General features: G+C 40.7%; 1 long non-coding RNA gene across 1 annotated transcript in view; it reads left to right on the forward strand.

Annotated features, from left to right (window-relative positions):
* The first annotated feature begins 2230 nt into the window (after window positions 1-2230).
* The window catches only part of LOC122551841, a 61757-nt gene continuing 42508 nt past the window's right edge, over window positions 2231-21479 (forward strand). The window contains exon 1 of the long non-coding RNA XR_006312207.1: window positions 2231-2401. This is a non-coding gene — a long non-coding RNA (uncharacterized LOC122551841). The remainder of the gene's footprint in view (window positions 2402-21479) is intronic.

A 21479-nucleotide genomic window follows, 5' to 3' on the forward strand; every position in this document is an offset into this window, starting at 1 on the left:
AAGATACCCTGCTGTTCCTATTCCAAGAATGAAATGATAGGTTGTGGAGTTTGACTCTATGTGCCAATCAAAAGCTAGGAGCTTCCAAATCTCAGAATCAATGCAAAGTATTTTTGTATAGGGTTTATAAGGGAGACCGGTGTGACAGGTACAAAGGACCCATGTAATAAAATAATATTCATTGGGGGTTGGTTAGCTCAGTTAGCAGGATGTGGTGCAAAAAGACACCAACAATGAGGTTTCAATTCTCACACCAGCTGAGGTCACCATGAAGGTCCCGCATTCTCAGCCTTGCCCCTTACCTGAGGTATAGTGACCCTGAAGTTAAACCACAAGTCATCTCTCTCTCTCTGTAATGAGAGAGCAGGCCTATGGTCCTCTGGGACTTTTATAATATCCACAGATGAATAAACCAAAAGCAGTGACAGTGTCACAGTTAGTAAGATAGCGGATGGACAGTGAAAGATTAAATAGGAGACACAGAAATCGTGGAACAAGCAGAGAAAACAGGCAGGGTGACCAATTCTCACATGATAAGGGTAACTTAGACTTGCCACAGGGGTTTCAAAATTCAGAAGGGGGACGGGGTGTTCTTCAGACCTAAATAGTGTGGGGGAGGGGTTTAGGATGAACAACAACATTTATGATGCCCCTGATGGCCCAGTTAATCATGTGCAGACGCAGCTCACTCCACTCAGACTCACCCTGGAGATTTCCAGGACCTTGAAATACAGGGTAAGGGCCAAAGTATCAAAAACAAGGGATTAAACCCTCATAGACAAGTAAGATTAAACCACTTATAATTATTATAGGCATGTTGGAAAGATTTTACAACAGAACAAGCATCTTCAACTGTTTCATAATAATGTCATATGATTGAAATTTATAAAAATAATGAGGGGTATAGATAGAGTTAATGGTAGTTGTCTTTTCCCTAGAGTAGGGGATTTCAAAACTAGGAGGTACATTTTTCAGGTGAGAGGAGAAAGATTTAAAAAAAAGGGGCTTTTTTTAAAACAAAGAGCGGTTCCCGTGGAATGAGCTTCCCGAGGGAGTGGTGGTTTGGGGTATAGTTAAAACGTTTAAGACTCATGGATAAATACATGATTAGGAAAGGTTTGGGGGGATATGGGCCAGGAGCAGGTAGGTGGGACTAATTTAGTTTGGGATTATGTTGGGCGTGTGCTGGTTGGACCGAAGGTTGTGTTACCGTGCTGTACGACTCTATGACCCTGGGTGCATGTGTAAACATCGCTTATAAACCTTCAGAGAGAGAAGGGAAATGAAAGCACAAGTTGGTAGCGATATTGGTCAAGATGCTGCATAAAGATGTGAGTTTACTGCAGCCTCCCGCCCAGTGGAAGATGAAGGGAGAGGGGCCGGCAGCACCACTGATTTGATCCACAGCCAAGTTTCTCCCCGAGCCTGGCTCTGATCCATCCTGATGAAGGGGTTTTGCCCGCAACGTCGATTTTCCAGCTCCTCAGATGCTGCCTGACCTGCTGTGCTTTTCCAGCACCACTCTGATCCATCGCACAGAGTGCAGCCTGGTCCAGAGGCTTGGGCAGCGATCCCCTCTCACTCACCCACCCGCCCTCACTTCCAGAGGGCAGCACAGCCACAGTCTTCAGCATAACCCAGTGGTCCTTCTATTGACATCAATGCATGGACCTCAAACTGTCTTGGCGACAGAAAAGCCATCCCGCCTGAAAAGTTTGAATTTAGTTTAAATAGCGAAGGGCGCCAAGTGCAGAACGCATTGCAGCCTCAGTGAAAATTTTGGAATTTATTTTCATTGTTTGAACACCCATTTGTGCGTTTTCATATTCAATTTTAACGGCCTTGTATAATTACATGCACTGCAAAGAAATAAATGGTTTTCAAATGGAGTTCGCCTTGTAAACGATTCAAAACTCTGCCCTCCCTGTGCGCGCATCCGACAGAACACAGAGCTCTACCCCCGTGAATTGAACCCTGTTAAAGGGGTCAGGGAGCGGCTGACACTTTCTTACCTTAAACCAAAACACTGCGAAGGCTTGAAATCTGACCACCAATCAGAAAATGCAGGTGATAATCAGAAGGCCAGCTAGCATCAGGGCAGTGCAAAGCAAGAGTTCATGGCCACACTATTTACAGGATGGCGCTTTGGGAATGTGATAAAAGACTCTGAGAGGTCAGTTTGCAGGATGCTCTGCAGATATTAATTGCAGTTTTTAAATTCCAGGGTTGTTATCTGACAGCCAGTCTGAGGGACAAGTTGACTTCAGCTGGGAATGTTTGGCAGCAGAGGAGTTTGACATTTGGAGGTTGAGATTGTGGAAGATTGTTGAAAGGTCACAAGAAGAACGTGAGAGTGTATGATGGTGAGAGGTCATTGTGAGAGTACACGAAGAGAGATAAGGTAAGTTGGCCAACATTGAACTGGAAGTAGCTGTGCTGTTAAACTTGGGGAATGCTCTTTCAGAGCTGAAAATGTGTTGCTGGAAAAGCGCAGCAGGTCAGGCAGCATCCAAGGAGCAGGAGAATCGACATTTCGGGCATCAGCCCTTCTCCTGCTCCTTGGATGCTGCCTGACCTGCTGCGCTTTTCCAGCAACACATTTTCAGCTCTTATCTCCAGCATCTGCAGTCCTCACTTTCTCCCGGAATGCTCTTTCATCCCGGCACCTTTATTTTAAATGGAGGTATGCAGCCTCCACTATTTAAAAGCTATTTTTTGTTCCTGTTCTGATGTGGATTTGCTGTCTGTCTCCCATTCTAGTGAAACAGGATCTGTTGGGCTTAAGGTGGACTCAAGGTGGTCAAATTTGACGCTTTCTAAATTTTGATTTCTCACCCAACCCAAGTCCAAGCCCCAAACGCTGGAAATAGTTAACTTTAACAACCCCATCTTTTACCTTTAATAACCCATCATTTCCTGTTAATATATTGAAGGCTTTGATCAGATAGAGTCATAGAGGTCCACAGTATGGAAACAGGCCCTTCGGCCCAACTTGTCCATGCAGCCCAGTTTTCACAATGAAACTAGTCCAATTGCCCTGCATTTAGTCCATATCGCTCCATAGCTATTTCATCCATGTACCTGTCTAATTGTTTCCTAAGTGACAAAACTGTACACACTTCCACCATTACATCTAGCAGTCCAACCTCTGAAAACTCATGAACACTCTGAAAACGTTGCCCCTCCGGACCCTTTTGTATCTCTCCCCTCTTACCTTAAACCTATACCCTCTAGTTTTAGAATCCCCTACCATGGGGAAAGCTGTTGGCTCTCTGCCTTATCTATGTCTGTATGATTTTGTAGACCTCTATAAGGCAACCCCTCAGTTTCCTATGCTCCAGGGAAAGAAGTCCCAGCCTATTCAACCTCTCCTTATAACTCAAACCTTTCAGTCCAGGTAGCATCCTGGTAAATCTTTTCTCTGCCTTCTTTCTAGTTTAGTGATATCCTTTCTATAGTAGGATGACCAGAGCTGCACACAGTACTCCAAATGTGGCCTCACCAATGTCTTGTTCAGTTGCAGAAAGATGTCCCTACGCCTATACTTAGTGTTCTGACTGATGAAAGCAAGCATGTCGAAAGCCATCTTCACTACTCTGTCTACCTGTGGCTCAACTTTCAAGGAGCTATGAACCTGTACCCCTAGATCTGCTGGTTGGGTTGGTGATGATGCGCCACGGCAGATTCGCCGCCGATGATTAGCCACTGCCGGTTCTCCACCAGCGTTTCTCCACTGGGGTCGTTTGACCTCTGGAGACTATTTGCCACCGGGAATATATATATGTACTGATTGTTTTCCCTCCCACCTGTTCTTTCATACTTTACAGTCCCCTTTATTTATACAACTACATATTACATATTGATTATAAAAAGGTAAAATAAATATCATTTTATTGGTTTATATATAAAAATGAGTTACAAACTTTAACCAGAAAAAGGAAATATATTTTAAACATCTTTATAATGGCAGTAAAATCTCACATTAATATTAAACAATGAAATTTTAGTTCATTTGATAGTTATGCGCTATTTATCTAAGATATTCCAAACAATCTTCATTTATTGTTTTTATCACAGTGCCACTCTTCGTGTGGATTCGTCCATTACATCAGCCCCTTTGTTCACATCGCCAAAACTTAATATTCGAATCACTCTTGGATAGTTTATCAAAAACATATATAAAACCATCATGGTAAAACTTCTTATTTCCACGTTTACTAATAATTTCTGTTTCCATTTTGAAGACTTGAGGGTAAATGGAAAAAAAATACTGGCTTAAAAAAAACTCTGCTGTAATGAAAATAAGTTGTAACTGAAACAACGCAAACACTACCTTAACCAATAGAACGACAATTTTATATAGTTTAGATATGCTTGTTCTCTCACATTTTAAGCGTTGTTAAATTAAAAAAATTCTATTAACAAAAATAAATGGTTATTAAAACAAGTAAATGCTACCACCAATATTCAAAATATACGACTTATTTGTGGTGGCGAATCGTCTTCAGTGGCTAATGGCAGTGGCTAAGCGTCCTCGGTGGTCAAAGGGCAGTGGCTAATCGTCGGCGGTGAATCTGCTGTGGCGAATGGTCCCATCCCGCTGCTGGTTATATAACATTCCACAGGGCCCTACCATTAACTGTGTAAGTCGTGCCTTGTTTGACCTACCAAAATGCACTTGCATTTATCTAAATTAAACTCCATCTGCCATTCTCAGTCCACTGGTGCTGTTGATCAAGATCTTGCTGCATTTCCACATAACCTGGATCATCCATTAACCCTCTAAATTCTAGAGAAAACTAGCCTAATTTGTGTAGTTTTTCCCCATAACTCCCAAAGTCCAGGTATTCTCCAAGGCAATTATAGCCTTTCTAAGGAGTGATGCACAGTACTGGTCACAGTATTCCCAAGTGAGGTCTAACCAGAGTCTTATATAGCTGCAGCTAACAGCAATTTGATAACTTAATCTGCTGATTGCGCTTTGATATAACTGGATAGGTGACTTCAGAGGGCACTTTAGAGTCAATAACATTATTGTGGGGCTGTTGCATTATAAATTTGATGGGTTTCCTTGTGTCAGATACCTAGCTAGCCCAAAAATTGTTTTCTTTAGTATGAACCAGAAATTTGATGTGGAAGTACCAGTATAATTACAAGCTAAAGTGTTAGTACTCTATGGAAACATTTAAATATTGCATAATCCTTATATCCAGGGAAGCCTTGTGGAAAATATTGACTGATAAATGTTATTATTTTTGAAAAATAATATTTGCAAAGTTGATTGTGACATGTATATAGCTGGTAAATTGATGGTTAAGTCAGTCAAATTTATAATTTACATGGAGACCTCACTTCAAGTTGAAATTGTGTTCCTGAAAATTGTGACTTCTAGTGAATCTTAGGTTCCCACAGAAATCAATGTTAAAGCCAGAGTTATGTTCCTTCAGGCATTTCTTGCCTGGAAAAAACAATGCGCAAGTTGAAATACTGAACCATACATGTACAGCACTGTGCATTCCTAACTGAAATAATTTGCAAAACAAATACATCACTAAATATAAAAGATATGCAATGCATTAGGCAGTATTTAAGTAAAAATTAAGAGTTCTGTCGTTTTAGATGATCAGGTTCCATCTAGTGGAAGAAGTCAGTTAATGCAGGGAGCTGCTGAGTCCCAATATTACCTGCACTGACCAACGTCTAAATGGCACGCATTAATGTGAGCTCAGGACAGGAGCTGGGAGAAAGGATTAGTTGAATACAGACCTCTGGGAAGAATAGAGTGCAAGAGGCAAGGCTGGGCACAGGGCAGAGGGAAATAAGGTTATGGTGGCTAGGAGAAAGTAATGAGGCAACATTGGAAGGCAAGGCCATGAGAGAAGGGGTTGGGACATGGCCTGTCTCCTTGCAAAAATAAGCTCTGACTTGAATTTCCTCCAACATGGCACTAACCAAGTCCTAAATCTGATAGTTATAATGTGCAATAGCAAGAAATGACAATGTAATTCAAAGAAACAGGTCTTAAATAAAACAACATGAAAATGTAATGAGTTTAATATTAAATGACTGTAAAACAATGATGACTGAACTTGGTTGGTGGGTTTTTCAATTGTATTTCTGGTTTCAACATTCCACTTCTGTGATTTCTTTGGTATTGTATCAGTGATGAAACCTTGAAGGCTGCTTTTTGCCTTATAGTGTATTATAACTGGCATGGACTGAAACTAATAAGCCTGGGTTAACTGACCTCCATTTTTCCTGTTGTTGTTTTTCCTTTTTTCTTTTTTGTTTCCTACCCATCACACGCAACTGAGTGATCGTCCCACCACCAAAACATCTGTGACTTGTTTTTTAATCTAATAACTACCACCGGTAAAAACACCAGTGTCACCAATTGAGTATTTACAGGCCAAGCCTAATATGGGTAATGCAAACCATCAATGGTGAGGCAGTTAGTGGGGAGAGTGGGAAGTGACTAAATCAGGATGGCGTTGGATGGGGAAATAAAGCACTGTATCCCCCGTGGTACCCACCTCTCTCTAAAGGCATCAAGAGCAACATGTCCCCTTCCCAATGATACCTGGACATGAACATAACCATGGAAGACAGACAGACAATTGGCACATATATCCCCTCCATGACCCGCTGCCTGGATCTGTTTATAGCCAGCCTGGCTAGGATCAGGAGCAGACCCACAAGGAAGTCCTTTGATCTGCCCACACCCCTCTGCAGTGGATGCCCAAAGATCAGGAGCATAGGATTTACATACAGCCACAAACACAACAGAAGATTTTACAAATAATTAAAAAGGGAGTACAACCAACATAAAAATGGTCCACAGACTCCACAGCACTGCAAAATGAAATAGTTGGGCTGGGAGTCTCTGAACCACCTCAATCCATAAATATAAGGAACTGCTGCTTGGAACATTCTCCACCCTAGATCCCTGAGGAATAGAGAGAGGACTCCCATCTCGAAAGCCCTTTGCTGGGGATCACTGCTGCCCGATGTAAATTGACATGCCAAGGCGTGTCTGGGGGAGTTGATATTAAAATCGAGGTGCAGCAGCAACCTTTACTAAAAATGCCTCTTCACAAGAAACACACTGCATGTAACTAAGAGGTGGCTCAGATTGTAAGAGTGAAGGTGGGTCCTGAGGGAAGTTCTGATCCTTGGGGTTGATGTAAATTCAGTCTGAACAGGGGTACATGTAGACAGGATTCCACCTGAGCATCCTCCAACTGGTGCACTATGTCGGTTCCGAGCACTGCCATTTTCGGGCTTTGGATGGCATCGGCTGTTAGGCTATTCTTCCTGTGAGCACACCATTGAACACACACACTTAACCAGAACAGTGTTACATGTACGAATCGATTAACTGACTGATCAGCATTGATGAACTGCTGCAAAGGATTGGCGTAAAACAAAGGACTGTGGCTGCTGGAGATCTTAAGCAAAACCAGAAAATGCTGGAGGATCTGTGGAAAAGTTAAAAGGTTAACACTTCAAGACCAAAACTATTGTAGTTTGGAACTCTGCTGAAATTGAGAAAAATTATTTTTCCACTCATCCTTCTACCTCCTCATTGAGAAAACTGAGCCTAGATGTTCAACTTGCAAAAGTTGACTTTCTGCAGGAAAATAGTTGGCAAGAAGATAGTTGTCACTGCCACAAGCATATTTAAGTTTGTTTTAAAAACCAATATACAATAGCTTTTTTGACTCCATAGATATTTTTCTTTCTAAAAGTGACTGCATTTTGTTCTTATTTTTACAAATCCAATTATGAAGTTGTTGATTGCTGCCTCTTCTAAACATAGCATTATTAAAAATTTATTGCTGCAATAATACCTTTTAGTTTTCTGGACTATGTGGAATGAAATGCTAAACAGCGAATCAGTCTCTGCTTTTTAACCTGCCCCCATACACCTGTGGTGTCCTCAAGAGTCTGTACTTAGCCCTCTCCTATTTCACACTTACTTGTTGCCATGCACTGAATTATGTGAAAGCACAACATTTGCTTTCACATGTAGACCTGCATGTACACTGACAATACCCAACTCTGTATGGATTCACAGCAACTGTGTGGGCTAATTGTTACCGTGATGGCTCATCACGACTGGGTTTGTTCTCTGAAAGACTATTTCAATTATTCTGCCTTCCCGGGTTTCCCCTGCCTCTAAACCTTCTGAAGTGCCCATCTACAATCATCTTAATGATCAATTCGAACACCTCCCCCATGACAGACATCAAGTTAGTTGGCCTATAGTTTATTGTTTGCCGAGTTTGCCCCTTCTTGAATATCAGAGTTATGTTTGCTACTTTCTAGTCTGATGGACTCTTTCCAGAGACTAATAAATTTTGCAAAATTAACACCAAGGCATCTATGATCTCATGACCTATTTCTTTTTAAGACCTTTGGATGAAGTCCTTCAGGACTCCGGGACATGCCAACACAGAACTCCATCTGTTTGGTCAGTACACCTTCCCAGTGGTTGTCATTTCCACTCATCCTTCTACCTCCTCATTTACAGCTATACCTGAAATGCTTTTTGTGTACACTATGGAAACATAAAAAATAGGAGCAGGAATAGACCATTCAGCCCATCAAGCCTGCCTCACAATTTAACATGCTCATGGCTGATCTTCTGTCTTAACACCATACTCCTGATCTCTTTCCATATCTTCTGATACCATTAGCCTTTAGAAATCTATCTCTCAAAAGTATTCAGTGATTTGGCCTCCATGGCCATTTTTTGGTCTAGAATTCCACAGGTTAATTACCCTCTAAATGATGTAATTTACCCTCATCACAACTCAAAATGGCCTAAACAGTATCCTGAATCCAAGACCCTTTGTTCTACAGTCGCTGTCCGAGGAAATGTCCCTCCATCCAGTCTGTGCGGCCCTGTTAGAATTTTATTTCAATGAGGTTCCCTTTCATTCTTCTAAACTCCATTGAATACAGGACCTGCCATTTCAGGAATAAGTTTGGCAAACCTTTGTTGTGCTTTCTGTATGATGAGTGTATATTTTCTTGGTAGGGAGACCAAAACTGTAGACTGTACTTCAAGTGTGTGGTCTCACCAGACCGTTTACAATTGCAGCAAGACTTCCTTGCTCTTGTCAAACCCTCTTTCAATAAAGGCCAACATACCATAGACCATAGAACATCGCAACGCAGTACAGGCCCTTCGGCCCTCGATGTTGTGCCAACCTGTGAAACCAGTCTGAAGCCCATCTAACCTACACTATTCCATTTTCATCCATATATCTATCCAATGACCATTTAGATGCCCTTAAATTCGGTGAATCTATACTGTTGCAGGCAGTGCATTCCTACTACTCTGAGTAAAGAAACTGCCTCTGACATCTGTTCTATATCTACCACCCCTCAATTTAAAGTTCTGCCCCCTTGTGCTAGCCATCATCATCTGAGGAAAAAGGCTCTCAGAGTTCACCCTATCTTATATGTCTCTATTAAGTCACCTCTCAAATTTCTTCTCTCCAACGAAAACAGCCTCAAGCCCTTCAGCCTTTTCTCATAATACCTTCCCTCTGGTAAATCTCCTCTCAACATCCTGGTAAATCTCCTCTGAACCCTTTCCAAAGCTTCCACATCCTTCCTATAATGCGGTGACCAGAACTGTACGCAATACTCCAAGTGGGCTCGCATCACAGGTTTGTACAGCTGAACCGTGACTTCATCGTTCCAAAACTCAATCCCTATACTAAAAAAAGTTAACACACCGTATGCCACTTTAACAACCTATCAACTTGGGTGGCAACTTTCAGGGATCGATGTACGTGGACATCGAGATCTCTCTGCTCATCTACACTACCAAGAATCTTACCATTAGCCCAGTACTCTGCATTCCTGATACTCCTTCCAAAGTGAATCACACTTGTCCGTATTAAACTCCATTTGCCAACTCTCAGCCCAGCTCTGCAGCTTATCTATGTCCCTCTGTAACCTACAACATCCTTCGTCACTATCCACAATTTCACCGACCTTAGTGTCATCCGCAAATTTACTAACTCATCCTTCTACGCCCTCACCTAAGTCATTTGAAAAATGACAAACTGAAATGGACCCAAAATAGATCCTTAAGGTACCCTACTAGTAATTGAACTCCAAGATGAAGATTTCCCATCAACCAGCACTCTCCGTCATCTTTCAGCTAGCTAATTTCTGATCCAAACCTTTAAATCACCCTCAATCCCATGCCTCTGTATTTGTGCAATAGCATTTACCTTCCTAACTGTTTGCTGCTTATGCCTGCTTACTTTCATTGACTGGTGTACAGATATCAACTTTTCCCAATATATCATTATTTAGATACTCCACCATTCTATTTTTCTTACTAAAATGGATATTGTCACACTTAATCCAAATTACATTCTTCTGCCATGTATTTGCCCCCGTTCAGAGAAGGTTCACACAACTAATTCTTGAGATAAAGGGTTATATTTTGAGAATAGATTGTATAGGCTGAGCCTATATCCAATGGAGTCATGAAGAATGAGGAGATCTTATTGAAACATAAGATCCTGAATGGATTTGACTGACTAGATGCTGGTTGGATGTTTTCCTTCGAGAGAGACAAGAGTTATGGGACACCATTCAAAATATGGGCCTCTCATTTAAGATGGAGAAATTATATTTTTCTGCTTGGAAGGTCATATGTCTCTGGAATCCTCTTTCCCCAGAGAATAGTGGTGGCATGGTTGTTTAATATTTTAATATTGTTAAGCCAGTGGTAGATACCTTCTTGAATAACAAGGGTGCCAAATGTTCTCAGGGTAATATGGTGGATACAGTTAGATCAGAACTGAGCTGTAGAACCTAAATACACTATTTTTGCTCTTAACTCCTATGTTTTTATTTGTAATTTTCCAATGTGCTGAGACCTTTCCAAAAATCAAAGGAATTCTGCAAGATGGAAAACGATGCAACACCCATACCTGCAGTCATTTATTTAGAGTCAAACTACAGAGTAATGGGTCCAGGAGACATTTACCTGAGCTTTTTGCTCTTTTTGTATATATTTGCAGAAGCTTTCACTGTCTGTTCTTACATTTCCCTCATTTTCTCTCCTATTCTAATTTCTTCCCCTTTATTTATTTGTTATCCTCTGTTGGTTTGTAAAGTTTCCAATCATTTGGAATAACTAATCTTTTTCTGAACTGTGTGTCATTTTTTTCAATTGGATACAAGCCTTAATTTTTTTAGATGACCATGGATAGTTCAACCTTCTTGCAAGGTCTTTCCTAGAGAATATATCTTTGAGAATTATCAAATATCTCCTTCAGCATCTGCCCTGCTTCTCTCCAATTTTACCTTTAACCTATTTTCTTAATCTGTTTTATTCAAGTCTGTATCCAGGACTCTTGTTTCAAATGTCCAATTTTCATTCTCCAATTAAATCTTACCGTGACGTAAAATATCGACTAATATCTTTGAATTCTATCCTCTGATTTAATACCCAAGCTTTCATGGACTGAATGATTTTGAAAAGAAACCAAGTGCACCAAATTTAAAATGGCCACAGGCATCATCAGATACATAGGTTGGCCAAGTTTCATGAAACTGTGTCTTAGACAAGAGATAGCCTGGGTTGAAATTTTGATTTTCTTTTCCCCAAGGCAATAAAAACAGTCAACTAGCTCCTTCCACCCTTGCCATCTTATCTCCAAAGGCATGAATAGATCCTTGTATGATTTGCACTATCATGAGGTTCTTAAGGTGTTGCAGATGAAAACAGGAGTAAGAAATTCTGCCCTTCGAGCCTGAGGCGCCATTTCACATGATCATGGCTGATCTTATCCTGGTCTCAACTCCACTTTCCTGCCTGCTCCTTGTAACCTTTTATCTCACTTTTCATCAGGAATATATCTATTTCTTTCTTGAGTCTGTTGATTGATTCTCCCTCCACTGCACTCTGGGACAAAGAGTTCCACAGATTGACAAGCCTCTGAGAGAAATAATTTCTCCTTACCTCAGTTTTGAACCTACCTCCTCTCACTCTAAATCTATGCCCTCTTGTTCGAAACTGTCCCACGGGGGGAGCATCCACCTTTTCAATCCCCTTTAGCATTTCCTATACCTCAGTTAGATGCCCCCTCATTCTTCTGGACTCCAGAGAGTACAAACCCAAGTTATTCAAATGTTCCTTGGATGACAGCCCTTTCATCCCTAGAATCAACTTGCTGAAGCTCCTTCGAACTGCCTCCAGTGCTACCATATTCTTCTTTAAATAAGGAGACCAAAACTGGACACAATATTCTAGATCTGGTCTCACCAATGTCTTATATGTTTGTAACAACACCTCTTAACTTTTACAATCTAGTCCCTTTGCAATAAATGCCAGGATGCCATTTGACGTTCTTATTATACACTGCACCTGCATGCCTACTTTCTATGATTCATGCACAAAGATCCCCTGCACTGTTGCACTTTGAATCTTCCTTCCATTTAACTAAAAATTTGCCCTTTTAGTTTTCCAGCCAAAATGGACAACCTCGCACTTATCCACTTTAATTACCATTTGTCAGATTCAGGCCCATTCTCCAAGCCTATCCATATCCATTGGTAAACTCCATCTCCTCATCGCTGCCTGCGTTCCCACCTATTTTAGTATATCATGTACGAACTTTGTTATGTTACACTCTTGTCCCTGTTTGCAGATCATTTATATGGAAGATAAGTAGTTGAGTTCGAGAACTGAGCCCCTCACTCGCCCACTAGTTAAAGTTTGCTATCCATAGAGTGCCCCATTTATCCTGATCCACTGCTTTCTGTCAGTCAGCCAATCCTCTATATAAACCAATACTCTCTATCCTGAGCCCCCTGAGATCTAACTCTTGGACCAGTCTTTTATGCAGTACCTTGTCAAATGCCTTCTGACAATATTGCGCATCCACCTTGCTGGTCACGTCCTTAAAGAAGTCCAGCAAGTTTGTCAAGCAGGACTTACCCTTCAAGAAACCGTGCTGACACTGGTGAATTGAATTTTGTTTTGCTAAGCCTTCAGATATCACCTACTTTATGATTGTCATGTTGCTGGAGTCAGAGGTCAAACTAACTAGATTCCCACTTCTTGCCTATCTCCTTTTATGAAAAAACGTGTCACATGTGCATGTTTCCAATCCAGTGGTACTTTCCAAAATCCATGAAAATTTGGAAAAGTATAACTAATGCATTCACTATCTCTGCTGCCACCTCCTTTAATATCCTGGACTGCAAGCCATCAGGCACAGAGGACTTATCTGCTTTAATCCCATCTGTTTGCTTAATAGCTTCTCCCTTGTTAGAACATAGAACAATATAGCGCAGAACAGTCCCTTCGGCCCGCAATGTGGCACCGACCTGTGAACTAATCTAAGCCCATCCCCCTACACAATCCCTTCATCCATGTGCTTATGCAAGGATTGTTTAAATGTCCCTAAAGTGGCTGAGGTGCCTACATTAGCAGGTAGGGCATTCCACGCCCTTACCACTTGCTGCGCAAAGAACCTGCCTCTGACATCTGTCTTAAATCTATCACCTCTCAATTTGTGGTTATGCCCCCTCATACGATCTGACGTCATCATCCCAAGGAAAAGACTTTCACTGTCTACCCTATCTAATCCTCTGATCATCTTGTATGTCTCTCTCAAATTCCCTCTCAGCCTTCTTCTTTCCAATGAGAACAGATCCAAGTCTCTCAACCTTTCCTCATAAGACCTTCCCTCCACACCAGGCAACATTCTAATAAATCTCCTCTGCACCTTTTCCAATGCTTCTACATCCTTCCTATAACGGGGCGACCAGAACTATACACAATATTCCAAGTGCGGCCATACTAGCGTTTTGTATAGTTGCAGCATGACATTAGGGCTCCGGAACTCAATCCCTCTACCAATAAAACCTAACACACTGTATGCCTTCTTAACAGCACTATCAACCTGGGTAGCAACTTTCAGGGATCGATGCGCATGGACTCCAAGATCCCCCTGCACATCCACACTACCAAGAATCTTTCCATTGACCAAGTACTCTGCCTTCCTGTTATTCTTCCCAAAGTGCATCACCTCACATTTAGCTGAATTGAACTCCATTTGCCACCTCTCAGCCCAATTCTGCAATTTATTCAAGTCCCCCTGCAACCTGTAACATTCTTCCAAACTGTCCACTACTCCACCGACTTTAGTGTCATCTACAAATTTACTAATCCATCCATCTATGCCTGCATCTAAGTCATTTATAAAAATGACAAAGAGCAGTGGTCCCAAAACAGATCTTTGTGCCACACCACTAGTAACCGGACTCCAGGCTGAATATTTTCCATCAACCACCACTTGCCTTCTTACAGATAGCCAATTCGTAATCCAACCTGCTAAATCACCCTTTATCTCCAAAAGCCTACCATAGGGAGCCTTATCAAAGGCTTTACTGAAGTCCATGTACACCATGTCAACTGCCCTACCCTCATCTACATGCTTGGTCACCTTCTCAAAACTCAGTGAGGTTTGTGAGACATGACCTGCCCTTGACGAAACCATGTTGACAATCTACAATCAAATTGTTGCTTGCTAGATGATTATAAATCTCATCTCTTATAATCCTTTCCAAAATTTTTCCTACAACAGACGTAAGGTTCACTAGTCTGTAATTACCTAGGTCATTTCGACTGCCCCTCTTGAACAAGGGCACAACATTTGCAATCCTCCAGTCCTCTGGTACTAAACCAGTAGACAATGATGACTCAAAGATCAAGGCCAAAGGCTTCGCCATTTCCTCCCTAGCTTCCCGGAGAACTCTCTGATAAATCCCATCCGGCCCAGGGGACTTATCTACTTTCACTCCTTCTAGAATTGATAACACCTCTTCCTTACTAACCTCGATCCTTTCTCGTCTAATAGCCCATATTTCATTCTTCTCCTCTACAATATTGTCCTGTTCTTGAGTGAAAACTGATGAGAAATATTCGTTTAGCAACTCTCCGATATCCACAGGTTCCATACTCAACTTCATACTTCTGTCTTATTCCTACCCTAGTCAACCTTTTATTCCTCACATACCTATAGAAAGCTTTAGGGTTCTCCTTTATTCTACCTGTTAAGGACTGTTTATGTCTTCTCCTTGCTCTTCTTAACTCTCTCTTTAAATCCTTCATAGCTAATCTGTAACTCTTCATTGCCTCATCTGAATCATCTCATCTCAACTTCACATAAGCCTTCTTCTGCTTAATAAGAGATGCAATTTCTTTAGAAAAACCCTTACCTTATCACTTCCTCCCTGCCTGACAGGGATATACCTATCGAGGACACACAATATCTGTTCCTTAATCCAGCTCCACATTTCGATTGTCCCCATCCCCTGCATTTTGCGACCCCATTCTATACATCCTAAGTCTTGCCTAATCGCATTATAATTGCCCTTCTCCCATCGATAACTATTGTCTTGTGGCATATACCTATCCCTTTCCCTCGCTAAACTAAATGTAACCGAATTATAGTCACTCTCTCCAAAGTGCTCACCTACCACTAAATCAAACACCTGGCCTGGTTCATTACCAAGCACCAGATCCAGTGTGGCCTCCCCTCTTGTCGGCCCTTTGACATACTGTGTCAGGAAACCCTCTTGCACACATTGGACAAAAAAACTGATCCATCCGACGTGCTAGAGTTATAGCATTTCCAGTCAATATTGGGGAAGTTAAAGTCCCCCATAATGACCACCCTATTCCTTTCACTCCTACCCAGAATCGTTTTGCCAATCCTCTCCTCCACATCCCTGGAATTCTACAGAGGCCTATAAAAATTCCCAGTAGTGTGACCTCTCCTCTTCTGTTTCTGACCTCAGCCTGTAACTCCTCAGTAGATGAGTCCTCATCAAACATTTTTTCAGCCACCATTATACTGTCCTTGACTAACAAGGTCATACCTCCCCCTCTTTTACCACCTTGCCTGTTCTTAATGAAAGATCTAAACCCTGGAACCTGCAACATCCATTCCTCACCCTGCTCTAACAATGTCTCTGAAATAGCCACAACATCGAAGTTCCAGGTACCTATCCATGCTTCAAGCTCACCTACCTTATTTCAGATACTTCTGGCGTTAAAGTAGACACACTTCAAACCAGCTTGCTGTCTGCCAGCACACTCCTGTGACCGTGAAATCCTGTTCCTGTCCTCCCTACTCTCATCCTCCTGTGCACTGCATCTACACCTCAGGTTCCCATTCCTGTTACTGTATTGTTACTGTAATTTCCTCTGTAGTAACTGCAGTTTTAGTGAAAACAGAAACAAAATATTGGTTTAGTGTCTCTGCCATTTGAATTTCCCATTATTACCTCACTATTTTTGCCCTCTAAATGGACAACATTTACTTTCAGTATTCCTTTTTATATTTGTAGAAGCTTTTGGTATCAGTGCTTATGTTTTCTGTTAGTTTCCTTTCGTAGTTCATCTTTGCTCTTCTGATTTCATTTTTAAGAAACCCTTTGCAGAAATTTACGTTTCTCCTGATCCTCCAGAGTGTCATTTATCTTTTGCAGTATGATTTGCCTTAGTTATCCTTGACCTCCTTGTTAAGTCATGAATGATTTTTTAAAAACTTTTTTACAATCCTTTTTCCTCTCATGAATATACTTTAATTGAGAGGTATCTAATGACTCACAAAGCATTTGCCACTATTCTTCAACTTTAATATTTTTGCCCAGTCCACTTGGCCAACTCGTTCCTCGGGCCTATATAATTACCTTTTACGTAACGCTAAAACTCTGTTAAGTGACTCTGTCTTCACTCTACCATCTATGATTAGCAAGCCTGAGGAACCAAAACTTTAGAACAGAGTATATTGCATTTTGATTCGTATTTTGAGGTGCTTTTAGTGAAAAGTTCGAGGAGATGGATTTTAGTTGCAGTCTGAAATAGGCTGGAAAAGGCTTTCCCTGTCTCTCAAGAAAAACAGCCCAGTATCAACACTGACTCAACAGGAAACCAAGAACTTTAAAATAAATAGTGTTTGCTTCTGCTAATGATCTAAAAAGTCAATTAATCAATCATCGTCTTAGATTAAAACCCTTGTGTTTCAGGGACATGGCAAGGTCTCTAAGCTGTATATTCTCTTACCTTCCTTGTGAACTAGACACTATCCCATTTAAACTTTGGATATTTATGTGTGAGAGAGACTGCCAGATGAACATATGCTTGATGTCACATCTTTATTATTTTTGTCAGAGCTAGCCAGAAATAAAATTTCACTCCGGAAAACCTTGATTGGTTCCCTACTGCTGTTTTTAAAAAACGTTAACTACATTTTCATTGGAGACAGATAGTTCTTTTCAACTTGAGACTTCAGCCTTTGTGGTTAACTAAAAAGGTTGGAATACAGAGAGTTAATTCACCCTCTCATATCTGGTCAAAACAATGTCAAATTCTGTGTGATTTATGATTACTGTTGCCTACAGGATGATTATTATAAGGTCATCGATTCTGTCTCATTACACATTACAAGAATAAACACATGTCTGCTCCCTGACTGGACACAGAATTAAGAAATTGTCTGAAATACAGACCATGAACATGGGAGCTTCCTCCTGTTTTTTTTGCCAGTTTGATTTGTTAATGTATTTGAAAATTAAAGATGCCTACAATTTTTGCAGTTTCAAAGCTTTCAAGCATTATACTTATTGGTAAATCAACACCATTGGTAATTTCACTACTTATTAAGAGATCTCACTGACAATCAAGTACTGAAACAATGATTTAAACATTGTGTAGCAACAAATTAAGACCTCTCAAGTAAACAAGTTAAACTTCACAACCCAACTTGGCTATTACACAATTAATGGTGGAATTCAGCTGTGATTCCAGACAATGGTGTAGTTATTTGGAAGTGTCCAGGGTTCGATCCTTGTCGAATGATTCTAGTGTTGGATTCTTACATAGTTTTTTTCATCCTTTAGGTTTATGATGTGATATTATTTTTTGTTTGTTTAGTTTCTTTCATCCAAATTATTGCAAGTCTGCAGCTTGCCATCTTATCAAAAGTAGCTTCCTTGTTCCTTGTTACATTTGGTATTGACTGTCTATTTGAAGACACAACTTTTATGTGATTAACTCCTTAAATTCTTTTGCAGGGCAATCAATTATTCTTATAAATAAAGCAGCCAGTTATCAAGCAGATGTAAAAACAATTTTGTTCATGTAACTTTGATTCCTTTTTCTAGACATAGGAATGTTTGTCCTTCACTTTAATGCTTTATTCCAGACAGAATTATTACTGCTGCTTTCCATGTATCACTGTTTATCTTTGTTGATACTTTCAAGTCGTGACCAGTTATTAAAGTTTTGAAGTGTATAATATCATATACCTGTTTATCTAAGTCAGCCTTGTACCTGCTGCTGCAATTATAGTTTGCCTAGGAATTTCAAGCCTTTTGTGTCCAGCCTCTGAAACTGTCAGACTTCTCAAATGTACTTACATACTATCCTTTCATTAAAAGTAATCCAAGATCCTTTTTAATGGAATGCGACCAAACCAAATGGAAATATTGTGACCTTTTGATTGACCTTTGAGTGTCATTCGCTAATTGAAGGAGATGCAAACAATAAAGACAAGTTCACTCCAGGCATGTACAGTTTACGAAAAGTCAGCATAACTCAATTGCTCAACAACTGCAAGCAGGGAATTGTAAGTTGTCAATTAGTTGTCATATTCGAAACAAGAGTAATTAAGACAGTGTGGTGTCAATGCAGGCTGTATAATTTCAAAGATTTTGTTTCAGAGAGTGATAGAGTAAAGTGTAATTTAAGACACTGTTCACATAGTTTAATTGGCATTAAATGATTTGAAATGTGCTTTTGAAAAATGATTCTGAGGATATTTATTGTAAGTCCTTTTTGTAATATTTGTACTAAATCATAGATTCACTTCATGCATTGTGTGGCTTCATAGGGTACATTGGAGACTTCAAGTATATGAAGTACAAATTCAGAGCAGCAGAATAGGGTTATGTACGTACAACGTCAGGAAATGGTCTTTGATTTTCTCCACAAATGACTGTAAAGTGAAATTTGACATTAACCCAGAATCACCATTTGTGTGGAAGGGAGACTGCATTTTGGGAAAACAATTTGCTTGTTTATTAATGGGAAAGCTTAAGTGACTCTCCTGAAGTTGTACAAGCACACTTCATTACACACTCTCAACATAGAGTGTCCATCCTTCTGCTGAGGTCGTTTGTATCAAAAGTTGGAAGCGACGTTCTGCCAAGATAGCAGTGGGGTAGTGCTCTGTTCGCCTTTCTTTTCATTTATTTCTTTTTTGTTTCTTCTGTTGTTTTTCTTCTTTGTTATTTTACCTCTTATTGAAGAGCTTGGTCATAGCGACATTGAGTGAGCCCAGTGCCGACTCATGACGGCAGTGTCAGAGGCAAGTTTGGGCTCCTGGCGGAGTCTGTGCCCACCGCAGATTCATGAAGGCTGTGGCCTGGGCGGGTTTGGGTCCAGTACGAGACCTTGTGACATCAGCGAGGTGGGCTCAAAGTGGACTTAGGCAGCAGCAGAGTGGAGTTTGGGCTGGTACAGTACTCAGTGGCATCGGTGACTTTGGTGAAGTCCAGCAAGGATTCGGTGAGGGAGAGGGTGTCGGTGGGGGTGAGTTGGTGCCAAACAGTGGCAACAGTTGTTCCAGTGAAGGTGGCGTAGCAAAGAGGATTTGTGCCTGGCCACCAGTCCCAAGGCTTAACAAGAAAAACTGTAAAGTTGAACACTTTATTTCTTTATTTTTCTGCCTTTATATTCTATGTTTTGGTTTATTTTTCTGTGTTTTAAAATGGTGCCGGAGAGTGGCTATACAACACTTTTCACTGTGTTTCATAAAATACACATGATAATAAATAAATCAAATCAGATTATGATTACAAACTGATGCTCAAGACTTCGTCTGACAGATCCTTGCAGAGTGCCCTGTAGAATTTGGAAATTTTGAGAATTGATTCTTTTTTTAAAACTAATTTGGTGTTTCATGAAATGCTTTACCTAGCTGGAAAGGGGCTTCTCTTTTATTTTAAAATATCTTTCTTACTATTGAATTTAGAGCTTGTGTTTAGATGTATAGTAAGCTATTATTGCTGCATCTTGTGGAATTTGGTATATGATATTCATTTATTTTCTGGATGTTGCAGACCAGAATTTTAGGTAAACTCCAGTGCCACTGCTCTCCTCAGTTGCATGGTTATTGTAAAAGACAATTTGTAATCATAATAAACAGTTTAACCTGAAAACTGTATATAATGGCTGCTGAACCTGTAAACTTAGCATTGGTATCTTTAGAATCATCCTCTATTGTAGATATTGCTCTTGGTAGGGATTCCTCGCTATTGGAGAGACCAAATGCTGACTTGGGGACTGGTTCGTGGAGCATCTGCACTCTTGCCTGTGTTTTATCATGTATGCTAAAAATAAAACTTATACCTTTGTTAATAAGGAACTTGATCTCATGAGGTAAACAGATACGGCAGCCAAAATATTAAATATATGCTAATTCATTGTTTTTTGGTTATGATATGAATGCTTTTGCATCAACCAACCTGACCTTCCACTTGAATTCCCCCTCCCACTCCCTGGCGACATGTCCATCCTTGGCCTACTCCACTCTTAGAGTGAGGCTAAACAGAAACTGGAGGAACAATACCTTATATTTTGCCTGGGGAGCTTACAGCCCAATGGCCTCAATGTTGACTTCGCCATCTTCAAAATCCCTCCACCCCCAGCCTTATCATATGTCCAGCACCTCCCACCCATCTCCATCCCCTAACCTAATCTAACCATCTTCCTACTCACCTAACTGCTCTACCCTTCCCACCTACCTAATTATAATACCTACATCCACCTGTCACATTCCCACCTACCCTTCCCCCAGCACCTCCCCTTCTATTTACTTTTGGCTCCCCTCCCCCTCCTCAGACCGATCAAAGGGATTTGGCCTGAAACATTGACTTTCCTGCTCCTCGGATGCTGTCTGACCTGCTGTGCTCTTCCAACTTCATATCTATTGACTCCTGCCCCTTTGTTTCCATTTTGTCTGACTACAGCAATATCCAAGCGTGGTCATTTCTCTATTTGCTCAGCAATAAAAGTATTTTGAGTTGCTTATTTCCAGATAGGTCCTGTAAAATTTGTTCATATTATGAAGTATTTTTCAGAATCAGCCTTCCATCTTTTACTCTTGATAGTGAGCTTAAAATTTTGATTGTAAGATTGTTTTAGTTTGGATGCTTGTTATGCAGTTTGATAGGAGAAAGTGAGGACTGCAGATGCTGGAGATCAGAGCTGAAAACGTGTTGCTGGAAAAACGCAGCAGGTCAGGCAGCATCCAAGGAACAGGAGAATCGACGTTTCGGGCACAAGCCCTTCTTCAGGAATAAGGAAAGTGTGGTTCCTTGGATGCTGTCTGACCTGCTGCGCTTTTCCAGCAACACATTTTCAG

The sequence above is a fragment of the Chiloscyllium plagiosum genome, chromosome 1, assembly GCF_004010195.1.
Source record: "Chiloscyllium plagiosum isolate BGI_BamShark_2017 chromosome 1, ASM401019v2, whole genome shotgun sequence".
Taxonomy (NCBI): domain Eukaryota; kingdom Metazoa; phylum Chordata; class Chondrichthyes; order Orectolobiformes; family Hemiscylliidae; genus Chiloscyllium; species Chiloscyllium plagiosum.